This window comes from Triticum aestivum, chromosome 7B (genome assembly GCF_018294505.1).
Source record: "Triticum aestivum cultivar Chinese Spring chromosome 7B, IWGSC CS RefSeq v2.1, whole genome shotgun sequence".
Lineage (NCBI taxonomy): Eukaryota > Viridiplantae > Streptophyta > Magnoliopsida > Poales > Poaceae > Triticum > Triticum aestivum.
This window is the reverse complement of record NC_057813.1, coordinates 366,771,158-366,787,598: the sequence shown is the minus strand read 5'-3', so window position 1 is coordinate 366,787,598 and position 16,441 is coordinate 366,771,158.

Below are 16,441 nucleotides of genomic sequence, written 5' to 3'. Positions count from 1 at the left end.
GTCGCCGTCCTTGCTGTGAGGGCCGCCACCTGTTTTTTTTTGTATGGTTTTTTGTTGTATGTATTGATGTATGATTTTTTTTCATATGATGTATGTTTTTTTCATATATATATAGATGATTTATTCTTTTTTGTTAGGTTGTTATAGACTTTAGGTTAGTATAGATTTTAGGTTAGTGGAGAGGAAAAAGAAAAATAAGGAAAAAGAAGAAAAGAGGAAGAAGGAAGAAGGAAGAAGAAGAAAAAGGAGGAGAGGAAAAAGGAAAATAAGAAGAGGAAGAAGGAGAATAAGAAGGGAATAAGAGGAGTGGAAGAAGAGGAGAAAAAAATAAGAGGAAGAAGAGAAAAAAGAGGAGAAGAATAAGAAATAGAGGAGAAGAAGGAAAATATTTTTCTATTTTTCTTCTTCTCCTCTATTCCTTCTTCTTCTCCTATTTTTACTTCTTTTTTTCTATTTCTTCTTCTTCTTCTTCTTCTTCTCTATTTTTTCTTCTTCCTCCTCTTCTTATCTTTTATCGGGAACGACGATGTCAGGAACTAGGGTGTCAGTAACTAGGGTCGAGGGTCGCCCAGGGGTCGAGGGTCGTTGAGGGTTCGAGTGTCGAGGGTCGTCGAGGGGTCGAGTGTTGAGGGTCATTGAGGGTAGAGGGTAATCGAGAGTCGAGGGTCGAGGGTCGTCACGGGTAGAGGGTCGATGAGGGATCGAGGGTCATAAAGGGGTCAAGGGTCGTCGAGGGTCGATGGTCAAGGGTCGTCGAGGGGTCGAGGGTCATTGATGGGTCGAGGGTCATCGAGGGTCGAGCGTCATCGAGGGTCGAGGGTCATTGAGAGTCGAGGGTCTAGGGGTCGTCGAGGGGTCAAGGGTCGAGGGTCATTGAGGTGTCGACGGTCAAGGGTCGAGGGTCGAGGGGTCGAGGGTCGAGGGTCGAGGATCGCCAAGGTCGAGGGTATCCGTTTAACAAGAATGCCCCCATTATGGATGTGCACAAGTTGATCCATTTTTTTCCTGATCTCATCCGCGGCTACATCATTTCTTGGAAGTAACAGGCATATGATGCTACGAAACTCTTCAAAGTTGTTTTGGAACGTAGTTCTGGATAAGATGATTCGCTTTTTGGTATGAATTTCAGCAAAGGCCTTCCAAATAGCGATATTTGGAAGGATCTTGCTAAACTTTGTACCAAAAAGCAAATTATCCTATCCGGGACTCCATTCTAAACAATTTTGGAGAGCTTCGTACCATTATGCGCCTGTTACTTTCGGCAAATGATGAAGCAACGGTTTTCTTGAGATCAAGAAAAATATGGATCATTTTCTGCACATCCAGAATGGCGCCATCTTGTTAAATCCCTTAAAGGTTAAGAGAATCCGAGCGTTTGAGGATCGGAACTATATAGGGTAGGGGGGCAAGGGTCACCGAGGGGTTGAGGGTCGTCGAGGGGTCGAGGGTCTCCATTTAACAAGAATGCCCCCATTATGGATGTGCACAAGTTGATCCATTTTTTCTAATCTCATCCATGTCTACATCATTTACTGGAAGTAACAGGCGTATGACGCTATGAAACTCTTCAAAGTTATTTCGGAACGGACTCCTGGATAGGATGATTCGCTTTTTGGTACGGATTTCAGCAAAGGCCTTCCAAATAGCGATATTCGGAAGGCTCTTGTTGAACTTCGTACCAAAAAGCGAATTATCCTATCCGGGACTCTGTTCTGAAACAATTTTGGAGAGCTTCGTACCGTTATGCGCCTGTTACTTTCGTCAAATGATGAAGCAATGGTTTTCTTGAGATCAGGAAAATATGGACCATTTTCTGCACATCCAGAATGGCACCATCTTGTTAAATCCCTTAAAGGTTAAGAGAATTCGAGCGGTCGAGGATCGGAACTAGCTAGGGTAGGGGGTCAAGGGTCGCCGAGGGGATGAGGGTCGAGGGTCAAGGATCGCCGAGGGGTCGACAAGGGGACGTCGATCAATCCCCTCTCGCTCGACTAACTCTCGAGGACACCCAAACCATAGAAAAAAAACATTGTCGATCTCGTACCCCTCCCTCCCCTACCCGACAAACTCTCTCAAGATTTATAAGAGATTTATCAAGAATGCCCCCACTATGGATGTGCATAATTAAGTTGATCCCTATTTTTTCCTGATTTCATCTACCATTCTATATGTGCATGTTCTCTTGTGTCAAAGTATTGAATCCTTTGACACTAGACAACGCGTGACATATAGAAGGGTAGATGAGATCAGGAAAAAAATAGGGACCATTTTTTTGCACATCCATAATGGCGCCATCTTGTTAAATCCCTTAAAGGTTAAGAGAATCCGAGCGGTCGAGGACCGGAACTAGCTAGGGTAGGGGGTCAAGGGTCACCGAGGGGATGAGGGTCGAGTGTCGTCGTCGAGGGGTCGAGGGTTAAGGATCGCCGAGGGGTCTATGTTTGCCACTATTAATATATCCATCTGTCATGTTTGTATATTAATTGCCATGTTGTAATATTTGCAGAAACTATGGATCAACAAAGAGACTTCGAACAAGAAGAGATATTGGGGGACATAATCTGTGACGGAGGTGATGTCTTGTCGATATTTCTCAATGAAACCAATGGTCCGGAAGGAGAGGGAGCAAGCTACGGTGATCAAACAATGGAGGAGGTAAGTCAAGATCATGATGGTGGCTCCGGCGACTGTGATGACGGCTTCGATGACCGAATGGAGTCATGGTCAGCTATTGCAAAGTCCGGTGAGGTATATATATATATATATATATATATATATATATATTAAGCATGTGCTGACTAGATAATTGATGCCTTAATTGTTTTTGTATGTACATATATTAGCTCTTCTTTCTTCTTTTATAGCCCTTCGGATCGAGCAACACTTCGGTAATGAGACGAGGCCCGAAGAAAAAGTTGCGCCCGGATGAAAGGTTCACAATCACAGAATCGCGCGCGATGGCCAACCGATTCAACCCCTCCGGACCAAGGAAGCATTTTCTGCTTTGTGTGGGGTTCTTTTTAGGGACATGATCCCGATCAACATCCACCAATGTTATAAGCTTAAGAAGGAAGACCCTCAAGTTTCTTTTGTCGAAGATAGACAAAAAGATGAACTTTGGACCGCGCTGAAGGAAAATTTCACCCTACCAGCAGAGGAGGATCCGAAGAAGCCAGTTATAGAGACATTGATCAAGGCTCATGCTCTCAAGAAGATGGCAGATCTATTCAGGAGGTAGAAGAATGAGTTGAAATCAATGTATGTCGACAAAAACAAGACTCCAGAATTCACCGGCCGATTTGAGAAGATAAGAGATCACTAGCCCGAATTTGTGGCCCACAAGACATCGGAGAAGAGTAAGAAGATGTCAATGATTAACAAGATAAATGCTACAAAGAAGGAGCATCACCATCGCACGAGGTCAGGTGGCTACCTCAAAGCCCGACCGTTGTGGGACAAGGCTGAGCAGGACCTAATTGCTAAAGGGGTCGAACCAGAGACATTGCACTGGCCAGACCGTTCAAGGACTTGGTGTCACGCCCAATATGCGATACTATCCTAAAGAGACTCGAAGGTCCCACCAAGGATAGAACCGCATATTGATACACTTTTGCAAGGTGGATATCATTACATCGACATTACATAATAGATGGGGATACATACAAGAGACATCAAATGCCACACGAATACAACATCATCATACATAAGAGCACCATCCGACTACGGATGAAACACAAACAGAAACTCAAACGACATCCACCCTGCTAGCCCAGGCTGCCGACCTGGAACCTATCGCCTGAACGACGAAGCAGAAGAAGAACTCAAAACAAGCAAGCATCGCTCTCGCGTCATGATCATTGCATAACCTGTACCTGCAACTGTTGTTGTAGTAATCTGTGAGCCACGAGGACTCAGCAATCCCATTACCATGGGTAGCAAGACTAGCAAAGCTTAATGGGTAAGGAAGGGGTAAAGTGGTGAGGTTGCAGTAGCGACTAAGCATGATATGGTGGCTAACATACGCAAATAAGAGCGAGAAGAGAAGCAATGGAACGGTCGTGAAGCTAGCAATGATCAAGAAGTGATCCTGAAACTACTTACGTTCATACATAACCCAAAAACCGTGTTCACTTCCCGGACTCCGCCAAGAAGAGACCATCACGGCTACACACGCGGGTGATGCGTTTTAATTAAGTCAAGTGTCAAGTTCTCTAGAACTGGACATTAACAAATTCCCATCCGCCACATAACCATGGGCACGCCTCTCGAAAATTTATACCCTGCAGGGGTGTCCCAACTTATCCCATCACAAGCTCTCACGGTCAACGAAGGATATTCCTTCTCCCAGGAAGACCCGATCAGCCTCGGAATCCTAGTTTACAAGACATTTCGACAATGGTAAAACAAGACCAGCAAAGCCGCACGATGTGCCGACAAATCCCGATAGGAGCTACACATATCTTGTTCTCAGGGCACACCGGATAGGTCAGCCTACGAGTAAAACCAGCCCTCGAGTTGCCTCGAGGTGGCCCCGCAGTCTGCCCGTTTCGGACCAACACTCGAAGGAGCACTGGCCCGGGGGGGTTAAATAAAGATGACCCTCGGGCTCCGGAAACCCAAGGGAAAAAGGCTTAGGTAGGCAAATGGTAAAACCAAGGTTGGGCCTTGCTGGAGGAGTTTTGTTCAAAGCGAACTATCAAGGGAGGTCCCATAAATCACCCAACTGCGTAAGGAACGCAAAATCATGTAACATAACACCGGTATGACGGAAACTAGGGCTGCAAGAGTGGAACAAATCACCAGGCATAAGGCCGAGCCTTCCACCCTTTACCAAGTATATGGATGCATTAATTAAATAAAAGATAGTGTGATATCCCAACATAATCTTGTCCATCATGGAGCAATCTTCAACTTCACCTGCAACTAACAACGCTATAAGAGGGGTTGAGCAAAGCGGTAACATAGCCAAGCAACGGTTCGCTAGGAAGGGTGAAAAAGGATTAGAGGCTGACATGGCAAATTGGGAGGATTGAAGAACAAGTGATAGGTAGCGCAGCATAGCGATAGAACGAAGCAACTAGCATAGCAATGATAGTAGTGAGATCCAAGGTGACGGTCATCTTGCTTGAGATCTCGCTAGGAATAAGAACGAGTCCATGAAGAAGACGGACGGGAGTAGTCGATCGAATCCTCACAATCGCAACATTACCGGAACTAAGAAGCAACACCAGAAAGAAACAAACAACATGGTAAACAACCATCACATAAACATGGCACGATGCACAACCAAGTATGGTGCATGTCCGGTTTAATGAGGCATGGCATGGCAAAGTGCAACAAACAACGCTACAAATTAAGTGGAGCTCAATATGCAACGAGTTGCATATTGACGGAACACCACATCAATTATTTAGTTCTCTCTCGGTTTTGTACCCAACAATATTAAATGATATTAAACATGGCAAGGCGTGAAGCATAAGTAAGCTAACTATTTAGGCAAGTTTAAATGAGGCCGGAACATCAAACAACAATCCCGGAAAATCCCCATATGCATATTTTGGATTTGGTAATGTTCTACACTAAAACATATTTTATTGTTGTTAAACAGGAAAATAAAATCCACCATGTTAAACGAGGAATTTTTCCACCCCATTTACATATAATGTTTATTTAAAACCGAGGTACGGTTATTTAGTTATGAAATAAATCATTTAACATGGCATTTGAGCAAATTTAATCAAACAGCATTTTAAACATTTTTAACATGGATGAAAGTTGAATATTATGAAACTAGATGAAATTCTAAGCATTTTACATGTATAAATTATTTACATATGTTGCACGGTTAATGAGTTATTATATGCATGATGTGCAAGGACTTTTCTGTAAAAGTGACAACTCTGGATAATATCAAAATCGCAGGTCAGGAAAAAAAATGCTATCGGGCCGAAACTGCATGCTAGTCCAACAGGAGAAAAACAAACAAAAGGAGGGGCACTGGGGGTGGCCTCACCATGGGCTTTGAGGCCGAATCTGGAGCTGGGTCAGGGCGCTGGGATGAGGCAGGACGCGGTCAACGCGGCTGGGACGAGCGAGCGAGGCAGAGGATTGTGAGCGCGGTCAATGAGGCAGGCTGAATCAAGCGGGACTCGGCGCTGCGGTCGACGCTGGAAGCAGAGGAACGACCTGACGACGAGGGCAGCGCGCCGGCAGCAGGGACTTGAGGCGCAGGGACGGCAACAGCACGGGATCCAGTCGGGAAGGATCGTGGCTGGAGGAGTCCGGCTGGACCTGGAGGAAGCCGTCGGCGAGCTTGGCTCCTGCGGACCTGGCGGTTCGGGGACTTGGCGAGGCGGAGGGAGGCAGACACGGCAGCAGCAGCGTCGAAGCCCTATCCATGGCGGCAGAGAGGGAGCAGAGATATTAGAGACAGAGAGGAAAAGAGAGACGGTCAAGTGTGTGGCTACACTGGCCTGGTTTGGTCGCCGGTGGCACTCGGCGGAAGGAAGGTCCGGTGAAGGAGAAGAAGACAGCAGGGGCGGAGCTCTCCAGTGGCTTGCGTGCTCCGGGACGGGAGGACATGGGAGGCAGGGAAGCTTTGGATCGGGAGCTCCTCTCTCGATCGTGCAGCAAGGCGGGGAGGCTGCGGGCGATCCACGGGCGAGGTGGGTCGAGGGGGGTGCTGGTTGGGTTCGCTGCAGAGACAAGGAGAAGGTGATGGCTTGCTGGAATCTGGTGGCGGCGGGAATCAAGGGAGTTGGTCGAAGCGATCCGGTTGGCGAGGATTTTGGATCGGGAGGATCCCGAGGGAGACATGAGAGGGGTGGTTGGCTAGCGGCGGCGCGATGGAATTGGTGGATTGGAGAGGTAGGGGCTAGGGTTTAGGCTGATTAAATAGGTAGGTGGTTAGAAGGGGCAAGTTTTAGACCCTTCGATCAAAACCGAACGGTCTCGGATAATTAGGTTAGGAAGCCTAAACAATTAATGGAAGATATTTTTGGGATGTTAGGGGATTCGAATCCAACGGAGATGACTGAGCCGGTCAGGTTCGGGGCAAGTTTCGGATGCACGCGAGGGGTCTGAGGGAGGTCGACGAAGACAAGGGTCTGACAAATGGACAGTTGGTCAACAGAGGCAAAGAGAGAATCGGCAACTGCGAACGGTAACGAATTTTTTTGAAAACATGCAGATGCAATGCGAATGATGACATGAGATGAAATGCATGATATGAACAAAATGAAAAACAAAAGACAAAAACCCAACCACGAAGGAAATATCATATCGCATCTCTGAAAAAGGAAAGAGTTGGAGTTACGAATATGGAAACTTGTATCCGGGGCGTTACAACACTCCACCACTACGAAAGGATCTCGCCCGAGATCTAGGATGGCACCGGAGGGAAAAGAAAGAGGAATATAAGAGGTAAAAAACTAAGTTGCTTCTTCGACCAATGAGTGAAACCACGAACCTTGAGAGGTTGAAAAAATTGAAAGAAACATAACAACGGAGATGACCAAGATTGCAAACGGTCCGTTGGACAAGAGGAACAAGGAATATGATGAGAACCAAGTGCTTAGGGGACAAGGTAGATTTTGAAGCCACTCCGGTTAAAATTAGCTAGACAGGGAATAAGAATAAAGAATCCGGGCAGCACTCCGGTTGAAAAGAGACGCATGACTTGATAAGATGAAAAGAACTTGAAGAGATAACACATCATGCCGGTTAAATGGATAAGCACGAAAAGAACACGATCCTCACAAAACGAGGTGATGGGTGAAGAGCACAACATCGGAATGCCTCCGTAACGAAAGAATAGAAGCTAGACCGTTGGGATAAAGGGACGGAGAAGAAAATGACAACTTTTTCCACAAGAGAAGTTGGAAAGCACCCTTCCAAGAAGGTTATAACAGAATTGTTGGAAAACCAACAACGAAACAAATAAGCTTGTAGTGGGCTTATGGAAAACTTCTCAAAATTGAGGTGAAATTCTGCCACTACGGAAACAAATAATATAATTGATAACAACAACGAGATCAAAAAAACTTCTTCCACCAAGATGATAGAGAGATAACTTGGACCATTGATAATCACCACAATAGCAACATTCCTTAGGGAAGGCTCTAGGTGAAATCTATACCAAGATAACTCACACGAAGAGATTAATGGATTTAAAATACCTCATTCTTGACAACATGTGAATCGCGAAACATGAATGGAAATTGTCAAGAATGATATAACACCACATCAAAAGATAAGGTAGAAAGAATTGCACTTCGGATGCAAGATGAAGAATGCTTGAACTCCAGAAAACAAAATAGGTGTTTAGCACCATGTTTATTTTAGAGTGTAGCTTGGCGGATCATGACTCCGAGAGAAAAACTTGAAGAACAATTGAAGAATGAAAGGAATCCTTGATGAACCACCATGTAGAGCCTCCAGTAAACAAAAGGATGAAAATAATAGGATTCAAGCCTTGAAATGATTTAGATGGATCTTCGCGAAAAGATAATGCGGAAAACTTGGAACTCCGGAAAAGAAAAGATGAAGCATCTCGAACCGAGAAATGTGACATGATGAATAACTCTGGAAAGAAGAAACTAGATCACTTGGATGAAACAATAATAAAAATTATGTTATGCGTATCCTTCACCAATTTAAATTGATGACAAACAACGGATTTGCATACTACTTGTTCTCGTACAAAGGATTAAGAGGAATATAGCGTAAACTTGAGAAGGTATTGATGGAACCACCGGTGGGATTTGGAAACAACTAATATTTGATATGATAACGAAGGAAGTGAAATCTTGAACGAACCACCGTAAGAATTGAAAATGAAAGTAGCAAAGGCACAATTAACCGGGAAGAATTGGAAAACAAATAAAGATACTTGAGGGGATTTAGATACATGAGAACGAATAGATCACGAGCTGACTAGAGGATATTTGAATGATGCACCGATAAGATTTGGAGAACGATAGCTACACGCTGAGAATGAAGAATTATGACATGATGGCCTTCGGAGGAAAGAAATGGAAACAACTCATGAAATGCTTCGGATGGGTGAAAAGATTTCCCACAATCGAAAACAATTATGAGAGAATGGCATCAAACTTGAACTACGCATCTTTGGAAGAACGGGTAAGGATTTAAGAGGAACTTTTCTTCGGTCTTCAAAATCTGAGAATGACGAGGAGAAACACCACCCAATTGTTGAGACACTCCGGAACAAAGAAGAATAGAAATGATGAACCAACGATGAAAATATTCTGAAAGCGATCTTGGAGAAGGAATATGACTGATGAAAATTCATTCTTACGTCAAACTTCGAAAGACTTCGGGAATCACTCCGGATAAATTAGAAGAGTCAGGTAAGATCCTGGGAAAAGACATGTGGGTTAGGGCCCACTCAAAAGAAAACACCATTGACCAATTTTAAAGAGAGGTTGCACTTGTTGAATTAAATGGCTTGAACGAGATAACAACCTCGAAATATCTTGAATGGATTGAGAATGGAAACACAAGTCTTGTGAGATATCTTCAGCACTCCAGAACAAATGAATAGGAAGAAGTGAATGATTAAGAGGTGCATCGGCATGAGAAAGCATTAGAAACGAGGAAAGGAATATGATGAATATCAAAAGCTTGAATTGGATCCACCAGAGAAGAAACAACAATGAAGGATGATGAACTTGAAACTGTTGAGCATCTACATGGGAAATCACCGGATAAGAACATTGAAAGAAAAGAATGAAGAGACTTCCCACAAATAAAAGGATACATGGTTAAGAAATCTGAGTCCTTGCAGAAAAAGGGTGGGAGGGCGGGAAAACAAAAGCAACTTGGGGACTGATGAAACGGATACCGTTGAGAAAACTTAGAATTATCTCACAAATTTGAAATGATCGGATCCACTTGAAGAGAAGCATATCAGTTGGAAAGAATTGACATGACAATATCGATGATCAAAAGGATTAGTACTCCCATAGAAATATGAGAACACCACTTGAAAGGTATGGAATCAACACTTGACATTGAAGCAACTCAAATACCACAACTCAAAACAAAACAAATGATTGTCTTGCAGAAATAAGCAGGAACAAATACATATGATAGAGATTTACCAATCCCATATCAGGCATCTGTCGGAAAGATATTCTAGGAGATACTTGAATTCCCACCTATAAACTCCCGGAACTTTCTAGTTATGCAATCTGATGTTGGGGATACAGGGGAAGCAATATATCTCACCCACACTAACAATCCCTACATCCAGTTGTATCCATCCGTCAACACATAACCAAGAAAACTCCAGAAATCGTGTACCTCAACCTTCGAAAAGCATCCGTTATACGAGCTATGGCAATACTCCCGAACTCCTCAGTACTAGGTGGCGTCGAGGTTATCTCACCAACAACTGCATAAAAGAGATTTCCGATGTCGGCAAAACTGGGGTATTCCAGAACTGCAACGATAAAATTGTGACGAAAACACCTCGGAGCTCAACTCCCCGGGACACTGCCACAACCCATAAATGTTAGGAGGCACCAAGAACAATGTTCTCGTCACAAGAATATTGGAACGATCCCAAGATACCCACGTGATCCTAAAAAATATTTTGTGAAAAAATTGAGGAGAGGAAAGACAAAACGTCTACGTCGAGAGTCCTCACCAGAGCGACGAAGGGGCTGAGGAGTAAAAAGAATCCTACACTCCGATATATATAATCCTAAGACTCAAAATAGTTTTCTTCTAGACTCAACAATGGCCAACAATCAAGGGGGCTCCTATGGTCTTTCGAGGCTCTGATACCAACTTGTCACGCCCAATATGCGATACTATCCTAAAGAGACTCGAAGGTCCCACCAAGGATAGAACCGCATATTGATATGCTTTTGCAAGGTGGATATCATTACATCGACATTACATAATAGATGGGGATACATAAAAGAGACATACAATGTCACACGAATACAACATCATCATACATAAGAGCACCATCCGACTACGGATGTAACACAAACAGAAACTCAGACGACATCCACCCTGCTAGCCCAGGCTGCCAACCTGGAACCTATCCCCTGATTGACGAAGCAGAAGAAGAACTCAAAACAAGCAAGCATCACTCTCGCGTCATGATCATCGCATAACATGTACCTGCAACTGTTGTTGTAGTAATCTGTGAGCCACGAGGACTCAGCAATCCCATTACCATGGGTATCAAGACTAGCAAAGCTTAATGGGTAAGGAAGGGGTAAAGTGGTGAGGTTGCAGCAGCGACTAAGCATGATATAGTGGCTAACATATGCAAATAAGAGCGAGAAGAGAAGCAACGGAACGGTCGTGAAGCTAGCAATGATCAAGAAGTGATCCTGAAACTACTTACGTTCATACATAACCCAAAAACCGTGTTTGTAAGTGCATCTAGTGCCCCTTAGTGATTTTGGTGTATTGAAGACTTATAGGTTAAGAGACTGATATGTTTGTGAGTGTACACAGGTCTATAAGTCTATGAGAAGTTTGATATTTACAGAGAAAGTCGACCCCTAAAAATGAAGTTCTTCAAGTGAAGACTTTGGATTTCTGAAGACTTTCTGAAGACTTTGAAAGTGAAGAAATTGGTGTGACCTTGAAGACTTGGTAATTATTCGAGGAACATGAAGCGCGAAGACTTTTGTTTTTACTGTTTCATTTTCTCTTTCTTGAGTCATAGGAAACACCGTACTGTTAAAGGGGGTCGAGGAAATACTAAGGAAAAATTTCCATGCGATGCTCAACTCAAAATCCTACACCTACCAATCCCTTCGAGTGAAGCCATTGGAAATCTCGCACGGTTCAGTCATATTCTTCAGTGACAGAGACGAAGTTCTTCTGGTCTCTGAGGAATTTGTTCTGACTGAAGAGTTAGGAATTCGTCAGTGCGGATTGCCTACCAAGTGAGGAATATGATAGCCCCGAGGAATTCAAACCTCAATATTCCGACCATTGTTGTGCTACGCTCCAGCTGTCCCAAAATATCTACCCACCTAACGGTCATATCAAACAAGGGCATTTATGTCTTATCATGTCGAGCTTCTCCCTAGGCTATAAATAGCCGCCCCCTACAACCACTAGTTGGTTGGCTGCTCCGAGAGAAACTGACACTTGTCATTTGAGAGCAACCCATCCTCCGAGGACTTTGAGTGAAAATCATCAAGTGAGGAAATCCCAAACCCAAACCTACAAAACCCCAAAGTGATTGAGCATCACTGAAGAGATTGATGATGCGTGGATCCGACGCTTGTTTCCTTTGAAGACTTTGCTTCTTCCAGACGGTTAGGTGTCAAGGTCTAGAGCATCCAAGAGGAATTGTGGATCGCCGAGTGACCGAGTTTGTGAAGGTTTGGAAGTCACCTGAAGACTTACCACGAGTGATTGGGCGAGGTCTGTGTGACCTTAGCTCAAGGAGAATACGGTGAGGACTATGTGTCCGGGACTGGGTGTCCTCGAGTTTAAATACTCAGCCGCTCCAACCAGATGTACAACTGAGACAGCAGTTGGAATTGGTCTACCAAATCATTGTCTTGACCGAGCTAACTGGTTCTATCTCCTCAACTCTTTCATTTCCTCATGTATGTTGTTGTGTGTTTGTTCATATCTGTTTGAAGACTTTGACTGAAGACTTTCCCAACTCCCTCTATTCTATTTCTTTAGTCTGATCGTCTTCTTCCTTGAGTTATCCTGTGTTTACGCTTTCTGTACTTTGTGCTTGTCTTCATTTCATCATGATGACTATGCTTGTGTTCTGTTATGTTCCTTTCTGAATACTTATTCCGCTGCAAGTAGTTCTTCATTTAGAAATTTCCTCACCAGCAAATTCCTCAGTGAAGAATTCATAAAAATCACCTATTCACCCCCCCTCTAGTCGATATAACGCACTTTCAATTGGTATCAGAGCAAGGTACTCCCTTGTTCTGTGTGATTTTGGTTTAACCACCTGGAGTTCTAGTTATGTCGACTGCAGGACCAAGGAACGTTTCCTGCCCTATCTTTGGCGGTCATGAGTATCCTTGGTGGAAGGCCATGATGAAAAAGCGACTCATGGCTATGGACAGCGAACTGTGGACCATCACCGAGATCGGTCTTACCGATCTATGCAAGATGGTTGAGGCTGATGACATTCACAAGTACACACTACTTAACCTGACAGCAAAGGATGTCATCTGCTCTAGTCTGTCCCGAAATCAGTTCAGGAACGTCATGCATCTCAATCACGCGAAGCTTATCTGGGACCGTCTCTCTGAGGTCTATGAAGGTTATCGAACTCATCATGATCCTTGGTTTGAGGATTACAAGGAATCTCTCAATGCGGTGACATTCGAACCAGAATCATCGTCGTCTAACCCCTGCCTTATGGCAAACAGTGCTGAGGATGATCAGCCCAAAGCAAACGAGTGGGTCCTCGATAGTGGATGTACAAATCACATGACGGGTGACAAGAATCTATTGATGGATGCTCCTTTATCACCGTCACATCTGAAGCATATCATCTTTGCTGGCAAAGGCAAAAGTCAGGTATTGGGTCTAGGTAAGGTTGCGATCTCAAAGGATCGACACATGGATAAAGTCATGCTTGTCGAGTCCTTAGGATACAACCTCATGTATGTCTCAATGCTTTGTGATCTTGATATGGTTGTTGTCTTTGGAAGATATCGTTGTGTTGTGATCATGGAAGCTGACCATTCCAAAGTCTTCGAAGGCTTTAGGAGAGGAGATCTGTATATTGTTGATTTCTCTATAGGACCACAACCAGCCGTGTGCTTACTTGCAAAAGCTTCAGAAGGCTGGCTATGGCATCGACGACTTGGTCATGCTGGCATGAGGAATCTGCACACGCTTGCGAAGAAGAAGCATGTCATTGGCATTGAGAATGTCAAATTCCTCAAGGATCACTTATGCGGAGCTTGTGAAGCTGGAAATATGACAAAGGCCAAGCATCCAGCGAAGACTGTCATGACTACCACTCATCCATTTTAATTGCTTCACATAGATCTCTTTGGTCCTAACCACTATTCTGCAATTCTTAATGATGCATCTCAATATGGATTTGTTATTGTTGATGATTATTCTCGTTACACATGGGTGCACATTGTCACTTACAAACATGAAGTGCAGGAAGTCTTCAAATGATTTTCCTCGAGGGCTTCAACCAACTTTGGTGTGAATATCAAGCACATCAGAACTGACAATGGGACCGAGTTCAAGAATTCCGGTCTTGATGGCTATCTTGATGAACTTGGTATTACTCATGAGTTATCTGCTCCTTATACTCCTCAGCAGAATGGCGTCGTGGAGTGCAAGAACAGAACCCTCGCTGAATTGGCTCGCACTATGCTTGATGAAAACAAGACGCCTCGTCGCTTCTGGGTTGAGGCAATTGATACTGCGTGCCATGTCATCAACAGGGTATATCTTCACAAATTCTTCAAGAAAACTGCTTATGAACTCCTCACTGACAAAAAGCCAAATGTGAGTTATTTCAAAGTCTTCGGTGCAAAATGTTGGATTAGAGATCCTCATCACACTTCTAAATTCTCACCGAAAGCACATGAAGGTTTTATGCTTGGTTATGGAAAGGACTCGCACACCTACAGAGTCTTCAACAACATTCTTCACAAAGTTGTTGAAACTGTAGATGTGCGGTTCGATGAAACTAATGGCTCGCAAAGACAGCACCTACCTTCTGTGATAGATGAACCTGCACCAGGAGATTCTATTAAGTTCAAGGCTACTGAGGATGTCAATCCTATCAAAGAATCTGATGAAGAATTCATTCCTGATCATGATGATCACCGAGCTAGCGCACCTGAAGAAAATGGTGCTGAAGAAAATGCCCCTGAAGGAAATACTAATCAAATTCTTCAAAGACAACCCACTCATCCTCGCATTGCTAACAAAGTGCAAATTGAGAAGATCATTGATGACATTGAAGCACCAGGTCCTCTCACTCGCTCAAAATCTTCACATTTATCTAACTTTTGTGGGCACTTTGCTTTTGTCTCTATCTCAGAACCCACTAAGGTAGATGAAGCATTTCTGGAGCCTGAGTGGATTCAGGCTATGCAAGAAGAATTACATCAGTTCGAGCTCAACAACGTCATGGAACTGGTCAAACATCCAGATCCTCGCAAGCACAATATCATTAGCACAAACTGGATCTACCACCACAAGCAAGATGGAAATGGCCTTGTGGTGAGGAATAAGGTACGGCTTGTAGCTCAATGCTACACACAGGTTGAAGGAATTGATTTCGATGAAAATTTTGCACCTGTTGCTAGACTTGAGGCTATTCGCATACTACTTGCTTACGCTAACCATCATGATATTATCTTACAACAAATGGATGTGAAAAGTGCATTCCTTAATGGTAAGATTGAGGAAGAAGTATATGTTGCTCAACCCCCAGGTTTTGAAGATCCAAAGAATCCCGACAAAGTCTTCAAACTCAACAAGGCCCTGTATGGCCTCAAGCAAGCCCCTCGGGCGTGGCATGACACTTTGAAGGAATTCTTCATGAAGAAAGGCTTCAAACCCGGTTCACTCGACCCAACCTTTTTCACTAAATCTTATGATGGTGAATTGTTTGTGTGCCAAATATATGTTGATGATATTATCTTTGGTTGTACTGACCAACTCTATGGTGATGAATTTGCCTATATGATGAGTGAAGAATATCAAATGTCTATTGTCGTGGAAATATCACGTCAGATGTCCTCGTGAAAGGACTTAGTCGTGGAGCCATCGCGACGGGTTAGCTTAAAGGGGTTAAACCGGACAAAGGACACGAGGGTTTTTATACTAGTTCGGCTCCTTCGATGAAGGTAAAGGCCTACATCTAGTTATGATGGGATTATTGGGGTCTCGATCACCAGGGAGCTAAACATGCTATGCCTGGCTCTCGAGTTGTTGTTCTTGTCCCTAAACCGCCGGCGGGTCGTCCCCTTATATACACGGGTTGACGCTCGGTCGGTTTATAGAGTTCTGAGGCCGGCTTATACAAGTGTCCGGCTCGGTCTCTCCTTTCCTATCTTACAATACAAGTTATATGATTATGGCGGTTTACCACTATGGGCCCTAATCCGCCTTCGAGCTCCGGGCCTCTAAGCTTTATAGTAAAGCGCCATCTTCTGGGTCTTCGTGGGCTTCAATATAGTTGAGGTTGAACCGGCCCCTCCTGGGCGGTTCACACTCAGTAGTTATATCCCCAACATTAGGCCCCAGATTGATTTGAACCTGTTCATGTCAGTCTTCAATACTTAGAAAAATCCTGTGAACATCTTCCTTCATTTCTCTTAAACCGCCATGATGTCTTCTCTTATAAACTTTGTTAAACCGTCGTGACGTCATCCTCTGGACATAACAACGGATCATCATGACGTCATCTCTATAAAAAGGATTAAAA